This window comes from Panulirus ornatus, chromosome 37 (assembly GCF_036320965.1).
Source record: "Panulirus ornatus isolate Po-2019 chromosome 37, ASM3632096v1, whole genome shotgun sequence".
In the NCBI taxonomy this organism is placed as follows: domain Eukaryota; kingdom Metazoa; phylum Arthropoda; class Malacostraca; order Decapoda; family Palinuridae; genus Panulirus; species Panulirus ornatus.
The window spans coordinates 21447235-21461092 of record NC_092260.1 but is presented as its reverse complement, the minus strand read 5'-3'; the positions used below and the strand labels follow the sequence as shown (position 1 = coordinate 21461092).

The window sequence follows — 13858 nt, the reverse complement described above, 5'->3', positions numbered from 1 at the left end:
AATACATTTCGCCATCTTACTGTAGCGCTCGCTGTTGTTTCTCAGACCAATGGACAGGAGAACGGCGCCCCTGTCTCCAGAGGATAAGACGGGAATAGCGATTGGAAACCTAAAGGAGCCCGGGCTGGGGGCCGTATCGGCAGGAGGCTGTTACTTGTTTGGTTGTTAAGATGAGGACATAATTTGTTTACGGTCAGGTGAGCGTGTGTGTGTGTGTGTGTGTGTGTGTGTGTGTGTCCTCTATGATGACTATATTAGGGCCATTAGAAGGGAGGCGAGGTGTCTCCGTAGGTGTGTATTAGGGGGGGGTGGAACAGACGACCTTCTTTCTCGCCCTCACCTTCGGCAAACACCTCTGTGCTAATTAGGGCAGAGTGTCCTCCTGTGGTGACGATGGGAAGATACAAGACAAGCGCGGTAAGGTTTTCCTCCTGATGCGAGGCTGAGATGACGGCCATAATGATAGCCAGGCGTCCTCACATAATGGCACGGGGTTAAATGAACGTAATTATAATGAGAAGCGATCCCGGGATGATGCTGGGGAGGGTGATAGACGTAATTATAATGAGGTGTCATTCCATTAATGGCGCTGGGGCGATAGACGTGATCGTAAATGAGATGACCATTCGTAATGACGCGGGGCTTAACAAGCATCATTATAATAAAGGCGATATCCCTAACGTCCCCGTCTTGCCCCGACTGAAGGTGCGCGTTTCCTTCCCACCCTCCCACTGCTGCTGCCGCCGCCCAGACCATCATATAACCATGATAACATCTTGGGTGAGAGAGAGAGAGAGAGAGAGAGAGAGAGAGAGAGAGAGAGAGAGAGAGAGAGAGAGAGAGAGAGAGAGAGAGAGGAGTGTTTACAGCTCTTAATTGGAGTTGTCCTTAAGTGGGTAACACCCGATGCCCGGACACCTGGCACAGCTGTCGTGGTGATGTACACACGGCAGATGTTCCCTGATATAGTAGACGACACCTCCGGATCATAAGGCGTTTGTCGTCCACGTCCCTCAGATTGGTTTACCACGGGGCGATATAAATACAAATTGAGTTTCGGACTTGGAGGCTACTAAATTTTCACGAAGGGATTAAACGATTTCTGATTACATTTGTCTCGCGTTACGGTTCGAGGCTTTGGTTCGTTCGCGTCGCGTGTGTCTGGAGCGTCGCCGAGAGGGAACGTTGCTTTTGATGCTATGGAACCGAACGTAGCCATTACTCGGTAACGTAAGTTCAGTATGGCGAAGGGGAAGAGGGGTGATGTCGACGAGATGATGGTCTGGTCTTTATTCATACGTTTGAGAGAGAGAGAGAGAAAAGGACAGGAAAGAGACGTTGTTTGCCCCTCATAGCCAGTCAGCTGCAGAGAGACAGATTGCAACTTGACACTGGAGAAGTGATGGGCCTCTTGTTACCACTCCCTGCTAAGGTGTGGTGCAACACATTGCAAAGTGATTTGCAACAGTGGGGTCGGTGGTAGCTCATGCTCTTTGTTGCATGGGACCCCAACCAGACCTCATCTGTAACTCATATTCAAGCTCATGTTGTTGCTGAAGGAATTATTAATTTTACATGGAGTTCTTTGGCTTTTTTTTTTTTTTCTTAACATGGAAGAGTATTGCTAAGATATACTGCCAAAGTAAATTTCGTGTCTGTAAAATAAATTTTAGAATTTGCTCATAAACCACAAGGTCATCTCTTTAATAAACGAGGGATCATATTCTTATTGAGGAGGGAGGTGGGGAGGAGGATACAGACTTACGGATGGGATTTAGGGAGCTTGAGGTGGGGAAGGTATGTGCGTGTGTGTGTGTGTGTGTGTGTGTGTGTGAGGAGTAGGTAGATGTTGAAGAAGATGATATAGATGATGACGTTGGAGGCGGAGGTTTTGTACGTGGTCAAAATCAGAGAAGGTGTGGAGTGTCAGGTTTGGGGCTCGAAGGGAGATGTTGGAGTGGAAAAGAGGGGAGGATGTTAGGATGGCAGGGAGGAGGGCTGGCTGCTGTTACCGGGCTCAAGGGTAGGCGACGGTATTGGAAAAGGGGAATGGGGAGAGGGAGAGGAGGAGGTGCCCTGATACCATCCTTTAAGAGGAGCACAAAGGTCAGAGTGCATAATGAGACAAGTTGCCACGCCCCCACGTACTCTCTCTCTCTCTCTCTCTCTCTCTCTCTCTCTCTCTCTCTCTCTCTCTCTCTCTCTCTCTCTCTCCTCCAGGGATATCTTGCACTCCCTTTCCCAACACGCACGCAGTCAATGTATAAACTTCTCTTCCGTAAACACTTAGTTGATGGAGTCGTGCACCGCGAAGTGACTCTTCACGCGAAGCACTGTGAACCACTTCATGGCTTCATAACACTATGGATTCACCACCGGCTATTATCCTGTGTGTATTCATGTATTCATTTTTTTTTCATCATCACCCATTTTCCACTTCCATATGGGTTGGGTCAGCTACGTACAGCTTCTGAACGTCGCACACACACACACACACACACACACACACACACACACACACACACACACACTCCTCCTCAACCCGTTGTCCACTGTACCTAACGTGAAAACTTGAACTTCCACGCTTATAAAAGTGTTTGATACTTTTATTTGTTGAGGTAGGGGAGTGCCTTTCTCGTTGATGGAGGGTGGGGAGTAGCTCCTGCTTCGTTGGGGTGGGGGACAGTAATTCCTCCCTCGTTTTAGTCAGGGGAGTAACTAGTTTCATAGCTGCGACCTGGCACTCCAGTCGCCTGCAAGCCCCTGGCGTGCTGGTACAGACTGCTACAAGAACAGACTGTCATCCCAATCTTCGTGAACATCATGGACAATCATTGGGCTGCACATTAGCCGTGGGTCGGGAGCCCCAAAAGATTTGCTACGAACTCCCTCTTCACCACCTGTCACCTATTCCTTATCCTCTCAGGGGCCGTTGTCTAAAAGACTTGGGAAGGCAGTATCACCAAGAGGAGCTATGCCAGGTTTACTATGTTCACTCCTATGTGTCGTAATCTAATTCAATCCACCCTGTTCTTATCCCTTTCCTTTAGGCTTTGTTATTTTGGCAAATTCAAAAGTATAAGCTTCCAAGGCTGCATTAGCGGTCATAAATATTTCTACAGTCATACTGAAGCTAATCCTAACCTAGACACCCATACCTCAAATCAGATATATAAAAACTGACCAAAACCTGTTTAGATTTATTATTCATTTCCTCCCCGTGACTCTCTAATCATCTGTCTCTCTTGGAAATTAAACTCAGCGAGGAATACGATAAAAAGGAGGCTTGATTCTACATCATGCCGCCTCTTCTCACAGCCCAGTGGGGCATCTGTCCTTGAAAGTGGAAACAAATTGGCAAAAACGGTATAATTCTCTGCTCTTTTTTTTTCTCTCTTCTTTTCACTTCCTGTAGCAGACAGGCTGCCCATCCCTTTGTAAGACGCAAGTTATCGAATAATAATATACTCCTATAATAACTGTAATCCTGTATCTCTATATTACCCTTTACGGCGGAATGACCCGTCTCTAATATAACATCAAAGTTAACGAAATATATATAAATATATATATAAAAAAGAGGCAAAATATCATCCTCCATCGCTCCCAGACAGTGGGCGTATTAATCACCCGAAGAAAAACTGGAGAGGAGCTTCGTGTAGGACATGTGGAGCATTAGATCATCCCTTACTGGTGGCAGTGAGGGGGACTGGATCGTGCAGTGGGGTTAAGTGAGTGAGCGGAGGGAGGGATTGAGGGGCAGGGAAGGAAAATTGGGTATAGAAGTCCGTGGAGGGAGGAGAAATGTGTGGTAGAAGGTTAGGGGTATGAGAGTGGACGACGAGGAGGAGGGAGGAGGTCTTGATGGGAGTGGTAAATGGACCGTATTGAGATGGACGAATAAGACATTAAAGGGATGATTGTAGAGTAAATGGGGTGAAAATACAGAGAGGAAAGGGCGTTCGTTGAAGAGAACTGGGAATAGAAACGACTGAAAAAGGGACTGGCGAGGCAGGGATTTATAAAGGGCGGGAGTGAGGTAAAGAGGAATGGAAGGGTTTGGTGGAAAGGACGAAGGCTCTGGCGGAGGCTGGAAGGGGAGTGTCTGTGCTGTAGGTATGCTCAGTGGCTAGGCTGATGTGGAAATGAGTTGAGAAGGTCTTGCTAGAAGGAGAGGGTGTGTGGAGGTTGTCATGTTGTCGTTGTGTGTGTTTGTTGGGGACGGGGGTGAGGGAAGTGTCCAGGAAGGTCGTGTTTTGTATGGAAGGAGGGGATGTAATGGGGGACTTGGGATAACCCCCATAGGTTCAAGAGGAGAGGGAGAGTGGGAGGGTTGTTGTGTGTGGGGTAAGAGGATGGCTAATGTATGGGGCCCAGTGGACACACAGCCCACTAAATATCACGGGCAGTACATAAGAAAAAACGTAAGTTATGGCTGGAACTGGTTGTTGAGTAAATCAGAGGAGAGGTTGTATATATATATATATACAGCCCAGGGTGGAGGTCTGCTGTGGGTGCGGACGTGGGTACGAATGTGGGTGTGATGCCGAAGCCGAGTATCTTGGAGGTCTCTTGAGTGGTGGTCCTGGCAGGGGGTGTGCTGTGCTGGCGTGGGCTTAGCGTGAACACAGGATCTGTGGGAGGCGAGAGAGGAAGGGGTAGGGAACAACGTCACTATGGGCGTCAGTCGCGGCAGCCGTGAGGGCAATAATGCTGGAGGTGTGGGCTGCATCACAGTCACATTCTCGGGGCCGGGTGGTGCAGAAACGCTATTGGCCTCCGTTTGTCTTTCCCGAGGCCCATATCGCTCCTCCGGGGAGGTGGAGGGAGGTCAGGAGGTAGGAGAAGAGGTAGGGATGGAGGGAGTGAAGGAGTAAAGGAACGGAGAGAAAGGTAGATAAAGAGCGAATAGGGAAAGAAACAGGAAGGGGTAGAGGGAGAGAGGCGAGTAGGACTGGTAATCTGATGTAGAGAAGTGGTCGGAAATTTCGGTCAAATTTAGATGATTTACCTCTGGATGGCGCGTCATCACTTTCCCCTGAATATCCCTTGCGATTACTAAAGTAACATTAGGCTGGCAGGATGTGGGTACTAAACCCCCCTGGTCACGGTGAGCTGCTCAGCTGATGACCAAACTTGATATCACAAAAACAATTTTTTTCCCTCACCTCTCTATCTTTAGCTCGCCAAGTGAGGTATTGTATTCTTCGCTCTTCGTCCATCGTCGTCGTCGGTCGAGTGTCTATAAATCTCTGTTATTCTGATCGCATCGTCAGGAAACAGCGGGTCAGCCCGGCCAAAACCCCCTGAGAGAGATATGTGGATGATCCTTTATTAACTTCCCTCATTTCCTGCCGATCGTACATCTCGTGAGGACGGCACTGCTCAGAATGGTCTCTGACTGGCTGAAAATGTACACAAATTTCTGTCGTGTGTGTGTGTGTGTGTGTGTGTTTGTGTGTGTGTGTGTGTGTCTGTGTGTGTGGCCAAGGGAGAAGAGGGTTCTTATGCGCGCCCATACTCCCTCACTAGAGATAAATCAATTATAAGAAAAGCTGAATAATTCATGAAGCGATCCTCTCTCCCAGATAAGACCCTGTGACATCTGAAAAGGAAGAGGCACGCATACTGCCGGAGGGAGAAGGAGGACGAGGACGAGGACAGAACGAGGACGAGGTGGTGGGGTGAGTGTTTTCCCAGGTTTTCACATAATGCTTTTCTTATAATGTACTTGAGATAAGACGAATATGATGTTGAGACAGACCACGAAAAAAAAAATATGTGCTCAAATGGCATGTGATGTTCAAGAATTCCCACCGTCGACAAGAGTATGCCATCTGGCCCTGTGGTTCCTCTCGCGCTAGAAATTACAGCAGAAAATATATGAAGAATGATTCATAGAAATTACAGCAGAAAATATATGAAGAATGATTCATGTGTTTATAGTGCTGCGGAAAATATTTCCGAGAGTAATTAAGGTTAAGGAGATTGGAGTGATGTATGATACAGTTATTGTAGTAAAGCCATTGAAAATTACTATAGAAAAGTAGACTCGAACGTAACCAAAGGAGTATCTGTAAATCCACGAAGTATCGCTATGGATAAAGATTCAATTCTATAAAGAAAAATCTTACAAAGGGTTAAACCCTTTACCTATATTTCTCCTCTCCTCTCTTTCCTTCCTGACCTTCCTCTCTCCTTTTCTGCAACTCTTCCCTCCCCTTGCTGCCCCTTCCCTTCCCCCTACTCCTCCTACTGACCCCCTTTATCCACATTCCGGTCGGCCTAACATCACTCAGGCCGCTCTTCTGTCGTCCCAAGAATTTCCGCCTCACGCGTCACAAACAAACAGACATGAGGAGGAGGAGGAGGAGAAGTGATAGTCATCTCCCCCCCCCCCCCCCCCCCCCTGGTGTGTGTGTGTGTGTGTGTGTGTGTGTGTGCCAAGGTCGGGTAGAGAGAGAGAGAGAGAGAGAGAGAGAGAGAGAGAGAGAGAGAGAGAGAGAGAGAGAGAGAGAGGAGGCTGTGGGGGAGATTGAAGCAGCTAAGGATGATCCTCTGGCCTGCTAATTACCGACAGGGACCCTTCTGGACATGATCATCCAGCTGTATCGCCTTATCTTCCACACCATCTTCATCATCATCATCTCCTTCGCTTTGCCTCTCTTCCTCGGGCACTGTTTTTTCTTCTCCATATCCTTTCCTCATCTTGTGTTCATTTCTTATCTTGCACATTAGCGATAGATCTTTCTATGCTTCATTAGTCTCTAAATTCTTCATTCACGGGTTTCTCATCCTTCTGTCACTGGTCTCTAAATTCCTCATTTCCAGGTTTCTAATCCTTCTACTCACCGGTTTCTAGTCCCTTCCATGGGTCCTTCTGAATCCTTCGATCATTGGTCCCTAATCTTTCTAATGTTTCTGACATTCCCCCCCAACACCAGTGTCTAATCCAAATATCGCTTTCTAATCCTTCTATCACTGGTCTTCATCTTTCACTCGTCGTTCTCTAATCTCGTAAGAGTCGGTCTCTAATCCTTTTGATAAGTCTTTAATCTTTCTACCGTTGCTCTCTAATCTTTCTATAATCGGTTTCCAATCAACAGTCACTGGTATCTAGACCTTCAATTATCGCTCTCTTATCCTTTCGCAATTGGCTTCTATCATTCTATCATTGCTTTCTCTATAATCCTTCTTTTCCTCGCTTCTCCGTCGATGCCTCTTTTGAACATAACTTCTCCATAAACAAGGGAGACATCGATTATATACTCTCCTCCATCTTCCTTTCTTTCTTTCACGTTTATATTCAGTTTTCAGTCACGCCCTCTACCCATGTCCCCTGGCAAAATACAGTCACAACTTGTATTCCCGTGGATAAATTGACGTCTTGCCTTCCATTGGTAGATTTGCGTCTCCCCCTCCCTCCCCCCCAACCCCTCCTCTCGCTCCACCTCTCAGACCATCAAACAGAACTGCATGAAGTCCTGTGCTGCATGACGGCATGGCGATCCCGTCCCAGTAGACGAACGTAAGTCCGAGGAACGCAAAGCGAAGACCAGACGTGAGCCAACCTGATCACCCTCAACCCGATCAACGTCAGCCTAAACCCCGAGCGTTTACCTCAACCTCAACCTTTCCCCATCCCAGACAGCCTCCCCATCTTCGCCTCAAGAACCCGCCCACCCCTCACCGTCAAAACCTCCTGAGCCTTCCCCATGCCGGACCGAACCCCGCCATCCCTCGACCATGCCAGCCGCCACCCGGCACCGCCGTGAAATATATGACACTAACCCAACAACACACAGTCTCTGGTGGGCTTGTATCCCTCGCATCCCCTGCTGGAATGATGCTACAGGAACAAAGGAATAATTACCGAATAAAACTCTCCCGGTATTGGTATCTTTACCCCCCAGGGGGTGGGGCTACCCTCTTTACTTTCCCCCCCCCCGCTTCTACCACCTTGCTCCCTCCTCTTGTTAGTGATGGCTATGTAGAGTGACTCCAATTTGGAGGTATCCGCCTGTGAGAGACAAAGAGAAGAATGAGGGAGTCTTTAGAGGAGAAGGAGACAATGAGAGTCGGAGAGATTTAGTGATGGGGAAGTCTTAAAGCTAGTCGCTTCTGGACGGTCAGCCGCAGTGGTTGAGGAGGGAGGGAAGGAGAATGGCTTGTAGTAGTGATGGGTGGTGGTTGTGGGGGTTAGGGGGAGTTGTGGTGGAAGATAGGGCTGGTGATAAGATGAGTGTTGGAGATGGTCTGAGCGTGGGTAGTGGTGGTGGTGGGAGAAGAAAGGAGAAATGGAAATGGGTAGAAGAAATATGTTGGTAAGAGAGATAGAAGAGGGAATGGTGGAGATGGGAAGATGTTTGTTGATAATGGCGATGATATCAGAAAGATGGTTAAGATAACGGGACTGAGCGTACCCGAAGTACATGATTAGAGTACGTGGGAAGTGTAGATAGCAGATGACCTGGTGGTTCCTGACGAGGTTATCTGGCGGAGGAGGATGGTGCTAGTATCTTACCTTCCCTGCTGTGCATAGAGGGAGATAGGATAGCGAAGGTAGGAGGAAGGGATGGAGATACCATTGTCTCGGGTGCTAGTGAAGGAAGAGAACGGCGAAGATGGGACGGAATGTACTGTCGATGGCGGCGAGATGGGAGAGGAATGTACTGTTGATGGTGGCGATGTAGCCGTGAAAGAAAGCGGGAGAGGTGGCAAGGAATGTATGTGGTGGTAATGTTGGTAGTAACGGCAAGTAGTGTTGTAGTAGGAGTACTAGTAGGAGGAGGAAGTATATTGGCGTTAGTGGTAGAAGGGAAGAGTTTAGATTAATAGGTATCTACTGTATGGGCGGTGAAGACATTTCAGCTGTTGTCTGTGTTAACCCGTAATGGACCGGAAGGAAAGACAACTCAGAAGTGAAATATCGTTCACAATCAGTGGAGACGACTTTGCGATCAAACGCAGACAAGCTGTATAGGCAAGAATAATGCTTAGGAAGATATCAAGGTAGATGAAGAATTTAAGATATCACCTGGTGTGATTGTTTGATTGATCTATGAGTACCCTGTTTTTTTGCAAAGTGGTGCTCTTTCTCATCAATGATCCTTATAGAACATTTGAGATCACACTGTTTTAGAAAGTAGTCATTGCATCATCTGTAAACATAGAGATAAGCCCCAAAGACATATCTGTCGTGGATGAGAGAAAGACACGTAAGGAGTAGACCGGACAAGCAGGATTTTGAGAGTCCCATCTACAAAAAAAAAAATAGAAACGGATCTTGACTCATCCTGAGCAAGACGTAAAAGTGTATTGATGTATATTGATGTGAGAATTAGTACAGACGTTACAATATGCCCCTATATGTTCAAAAGGGGTATGGGCTTTTACGCGTGATTATCATTATTATATTTATTAGTAGTAGTAGTAATAGTAATAGTAGTAGTAGTAGTAGTAGTAGAAGTTACATTATTCTATATGACTACGGTATGCATGACAACGATCACCCTGTAGTACCTCCTGCTCCAGTAGTCACCATCAGCATCAACTCCCAGTAACCGTATCACCATCTTCATCACCCGCCACTATCACCATCATTTATGGGTCACTATTTATAGGCCACTCCCAGGCCATCATCTGCGAACATCACAGCTTAAAGCGCCGTCGTAATGAGTCTCACCATCGCCAATCACCATTTGTCGGTCACCATCTCCATCTTAACGGCCATCACCATCATCACGAGCTTGACTACCATCAACTACCTCATCGCAACGACCTGTCTTAACGACCACCACCCCCACCGACTTCCTCACGGCTTTGTACAACCGGTCTGGCCACAACCATTAAGAACAACCACACACAACACCCCCGTCCCTGCAACCACCAACAGGGAACCTCATCATCATAAGCCTTCGACCAAAGCATCACCACCATCACTACTCTCCAACACCACCTCGTATCTCCACCACCACCACCGTCACACCGAGCAGTTCCATCCCACTCAACCCCATCCGTCGAGCGATAAGGCATCACCTCGAGGCCCGGCCGATGATGCAGGTGATGACGGCGTTGATGTAGACGACGTTAACTGAACGCCCTGCATCACATAATTGCCACGCGAGTCCACAGCCGACTGAGGGAGAGAGAAGATGGCACCCGGCGATAAGCCCCGGCTGCCCGGGAGACGTCGGAGTTAGTGAAATGACTGCAGCTATAATGAGGTATAATAACATGTATTGAACGTGCGGAGGTGATAATGATGGAGGGGAAAGCGCCAACGAAAGGATAATGGCATGCTGGCGCGTTGCCTTACTGGTCTTTATGTATGGTCAAGTAGTTTATGGGTAGGTGAGGCGGGAGGAGGGAGCTCCGAGCCTTCCGCTGCTCGAGTGTCTTGAGTTTCTGTTTGTTCATTCGTAGCAAGATTGAGATAACTTAATTATATATATATATATATATATATATATATATATATATATATATATATATATATATATATATATATATATATATATATATGACATGGAGTAGCTATGTAGATTAGATAATGAAATGACTGAAGAGATGGATATTACCAAGGCATAGTGATCAAATGATATGGTTTTGGTGAGGAAGGAAATGAAAGCCGAACATGTTTTTTAATAGCAAGTCCATCTGTCCCTGTTTTCCATATCAGTCACCAGTCTCGGCCCTTATGGTACTGTCTTGTCTTCTTACGCTCGTTTTCCTTTTTCATCAACGACAGAAACCGTGTGCGTGCACTCGCTGCCTACTCAACTCTGCGTTCCTCCATTTTCTGCAGATTCTCTTCATCCTCCTCGATCTGCGTCTCGTTTCTTTTCTCCTTTTTGAACATTTGCTTCGATTATACAGAGGAACGATCCGTCCCTGTATGGAGCACTGCAATCACAGTTAGGGTGGTTCTTGTCCTACCTATTTGCAGGACAGACGAATCCAGAGTAATCCGACTCATCATCAACTCAGTCTAACGTTGAAACGTGAGTCGCTTAAGTTCCTCCCGTAGAGCTGGTACTGTTTCACTCCTCTGTAGATATCATTATCGGTTTCTGCTCCCGAGACCTGGCTGCCTGTGTGCCTCCATCCTTCGCTAGACCACGTAATGCCACCCCTTAGACCTAACAGCTCAAACGAACCACGTGATGATGCCACATAAACCTTCTTAATCATCTAACTACCCAACGAACCACCAGGTACCACATAAACCTTCCTAGTCATTCGACCTGCCTAACGAACCTCCTTGCACCACAAGAGCCCTCCTTAGCAATCAGACTGCCCAAACGAACCACTTGGTACCACATAAATCGTCGTAATCATCTAACTACCCAGAGACCCTGCAACCACCAACCAGACAGGCAGAAGGATGGTGACTTCATCCCTGTGTGATGGTCCCTGAACGATCATCACCACTAGCAGCCTCCCCAGGACCCAGCGGGGAGTTAGGGGGGGGTGGTTACCTGCCTCATTCCGGCGAGTGAGTCGTTATCGGCATGAAGAATTACCCTGGCAGGGATGAGCCCCTGTTAAACGGCCGTGTTAAATCCCAGATTCTCGTTAAGTCGATCTCGGGGACTCGTTAATAGCCTCGCCCTTTGCTTGGACGAATTGTTCGGGCAGCTTCACGACGCCTCGGCCCGCGAGTTCGAAGCTTCTTTAGTTTCAGTCCGACGATGGTCGAGGCGGGTCGTGGGGAGGGAGATGCTCATAATGGAAAGGGAAGGAGATGGATTCCTCTTTGCGCTAGCTTTATCGCGAGCGGAAATGCCTTTGAAAAATGTGATTGGGGGCGTTGGTGATTGTATATGAAGACATGGAGGGCTTCGCTTATCAGGGTTCCATTAAGGATATGATAGTGGAGTGGGCAGGTACCGTGGTGGCGCTGTACAGTCAACCCTCACACACCGACCGGGTATAATCCATTCGATTCTCCCGATGAGAATGGCACCGACATTTTGTTCTCGCTCCTTTTTGTTTTTTTTGTATGTTTGTTGTTGTTTTACCATATCTTTGATTTGTTATTGTTAATGATAGATTTATTTTGTCAACTCGATAGATAACCGGTGAATATTTACCGGTGTCTCTCCTCAATACAGCGGGTATTGTATGCAATAGATCAGTGTTACGTGTATAAATTAGTGCGGCTGCAGGGGCGTAACCCGAAGGGTTAATGTTGGGTGGGTGTTGTGAGGATGGGGGGAGACGTACCCCTTTTGGCTATCAGTTTTACGTATCTCATGATAACGAATGATATCAGATCTTGTCCCTTTGTAAGCTCAGGAAATTCAGCGCAGCGCTGCTTCAATATGAATCGTGATATCGGATACATCTACAACCTAGTTAAGGGGGAGGGCATTTCCCCTCCTTCCATTTTCCCCGAGGTCGTGGTCACGCCCCTCTTCTAAACGGGGTGGTCGGAGGCTTGAGATATTGCTCTTCCACCGTCGTAACTTGTTAGTCCACGCACAGACTTACGTACCTCATGAATGTACAGCGTGGGTTTTAGGTGTTTCAGTAAGGAAATGGAGAGTTGATAAAAAGCATTTAGGGTGAGCAGTGGCTCAGTGCAGAGGAGGATAGAGAGAATATTCTTCTTTAGTGGCTACCAGTACCAAAGGATTTTATTTATATATATATATATATATATATATATATATATATATATATATATATATATATATATATATATATATATATATGAGAGAGAGAGAGAGAGAGAGAGAGAGTCATTATATCGAATGGCTATATCGATTGCTTGATGGGTTGATTATCATTAAGCCTGATTCCGCAACCATACACGACAGTGGTGCCCTCGATCGGTATCTGGAGTAATATCTACGATCTCTCTCTCTCTCTCTCTCTCTCTCTCTCTCTCTCTCTCTCTCTCTCTCTCTCTCTCTCTCTCCCGTCGGTCTGGGACAGACCTGAGCGGCGAGAACCGAAATTTACTCGAGGCTTGATGAATGAATTTGACAAAACACCGAGATTGCTGAAGGCGGAAGATATATATTACTAGTTTTTGACGGGCGCGGGTTGCAATCTCTTTAAACACAGGGACTCCAGGTGAACCCCAGGCTCCGAAACTAACGTATAATTTGCTTTTTTTTTCAGACTAGGATAATGACGAGCGCACAAGCATCATCCCAACACGTCACCAGCAGAAGGAAGAAGAGGAGGAAGAGGAGGAGGAGGAGGAGCTCGATTATGCCTTTCTGTGAGTCATGCTTATTGCAACTCTGATTAGCACAGTTCCTCTCCCGTATTCCATATGTATTCTGCCTTTAAGGCCAACCATTTTCGGCCGTCAGATCCTGGGACACCACCTCAAGGTCTGGCCTTCCTTCCTCCCCCGCGTCAAGTCCCAGTAATCCCCCATCAAGAACAAGGCCACCCCCATCAACTCCAGGAGGGGACCTCCCTGTCAAGCTCTGGTGCTTCGCATTAAGCCCTAAGCCTTCTTGTAAATTCCTGGCTCTTCCTGTCAAAGCCTTAGTCCACTCCATCACAACCCCGGCCTCCCCTTCAGTCCAGCTGCCGTTCTGTCTTGCAAGACTCCAGATTGACAGAATGAGGGTGATGGCGTCCCCTGTACAGCTCCCTGCCTGATTCCGCCTCCCATGGCTTGTAATACAGCCCTTCGTAATCCTCGTGGTTGTTCTCGTCTCTTCTGCAACCCGGACATAAACTGCCTTTTATTGTGGCTTATAATCCGTTTGGGTAAATACCTTCCGAAGGCATTCCGCCCAGTTTGGCAGACCAATTAGCGAGCGTGCCGGGGTCCTGCGGTGGTGGTGATGACGCCCGGCTCTAAAAGTCTCCATCCTTGGTAACTCAACCG

At 47.4% G+C, this 13858-nt stretch overlaps 1 long non-coding RNA gene across 1 annotated transcript in view; it reads left to right on the top strand.

Moving 5' to 3' along the window:
- LOC139760572 (uncharacterized) overlaps positions 1–13217 on the top strand; it is a 40563-nt gene extending 27346 nt beyond the window's left edge. The window contains exons 2-3 of the long non-coding RNA XR_011715366.1: positions 5589–5684; positions 13132–13217. This is a non-coding gene — a long non-coding RNA (uncharacterized lncRNA). The remainder of the gene's footprint in view (positions 1–5588; positions 5685–13131) is intronic.
- Positions 13218–13858: the final 641 nt, after the last annotated feature.